The sequence below is a fragment of the Tenrec ecaudatus genome, chromosome 7 (assembly GCF_050624435.1).
Source record: "Tenrec ecaudatus isolate mTenEca1 chromosome 7, mTenEca1.hap1, whole genome shotgun sequence".
Lineage (NCBI taxonomy): Eukaryota > Metazoa > Chordata > Mammalia > Afrosoricida > Tenrecidae > Tenrec > Tenrec ecaudatus.
In genome coordinates, this window is record NC_134536.1 from 18,643,721 (window position 1) to 18,645,257 (window position 1,537).

Consider the following 1,537-nt stretch of genomic DNA (forward strand, 5'->3'; position numbering starts at 1 on the left):
GCAAAGTGTTGAAGTAAAAAAACAATGACACTCTGTAATTGAGCGGGTTTCTGGTGGTTTCATTGCAAGCAAGATCGTACTGCGTTTCTCCGGCAGTGGCTCACCCTTTCCCCATGCCATGGTTTTAGTTTCTTAAGCTGGTGCAGCACCAACTCCGGAGTGCGTGGCTTTCAAGAACAGACATTGATTTTCCCCTAGTGTGGGGGGATAAAAGTCCAGACCAGGGTCACAGCATTCCTTCCGTGTGGGTCACCCAAGTTGGTCCTCAGTCCCTCACAGAGCATCTGTCTTGCCTGTCTGTATGTTTAAGGCGCGCTTTCCGCTGGGATGGCCTCCGTGACATAAATGCTAGCCTGCATTATGGAGAGTGATTACATTCTGTTAAGTGAGGTTACATCCACAGGCACAAGGACTAGGATTCCAGCCCCTCACTTAGGAATGCCATCCCCAACAGCGACTCAAGGTCTGCTCTGACGTGATGCTACTCAGGCCCCTGGTCCTGTTGGCGCCTACCGTTTTCCACTGTGGTTCCTGGGGGAAGAGGTTGCTTTGCAAATATCATTCCCGTCACCGATGCTAATGCCATTCCTATTCTCCTACTTTGCTATCCGGTCCTTTCTGTCTTCTGTCGTTGCTACACTCCCTGGAGTGACACTCCCCCCTCCCCAGGGTAAGCTATATCTTATTAGCCACTTCCCCACTATGAGGGAGGGGCCTGTCATCAGTTGATCTTGACCTAGAACAACCCCTTAGGAGAGAGCAGAACTTGTCCAAAGCTGTGAGCTTTTGTTTGCAGAGTGACTCTAGCCACTGACCCAAGGGTTACTAGGATTAGCAGCCTAGTGCTTCACCACTGCCCTACTAGGGCCGATTTCTCGCTTTGTTCAAAGAAACAAACAAACAAACACAAACAAACAACACAAACACCCAAACTCACTGCCATCATGCCAGTTGTGTCTCATCGTGACGCTATCAGATAGGGTAGACTTGCCCTGTGGGTTTCTGAAACTAAATCTGTACAGGAGAAACTAGTGGCTTCAAATGGGTGACCCTTTGGCTGGTTAGCAGCCCGCCAGGACATCTCTCTCGCTCTGTTCGTCAGCTGATTCTTAGGTGCCATCAGGAGGCTCTCCTTTGGCATGGCCTCTGAGGTTTTCCTTTGCGGGACACCTGGACCGCATTCCCTGCGCGGGAAGCCACCTTTAAGTAGTGGTCGCTCCTCCACGCTGTTAGTTACCAAGGGTTCCCTCACGAAGATTCCTGCCTCACCATTGGTCAGGGGCTTTTCCGACACCTGGATCCTGCCAAGGAGGCCAAGAAGTGGCTTTTGCCCCCTTTCCTTGTTTAAGAACACTATATTCAAGCAGTACCTGGCTGCACTTGGGGGTGGGGTGGGGGTGGGGAGGGGAGGGGGTGGCTTGGGGCCAGTACAACCCACGATAGCTGCCTCCACATTTCTGAATTCCCACGATGAATTCGCTGAGTGGGCATTGCCTTCAGAGTAACCGAGAAACATTCACTTGATCCTCCCTGGAAG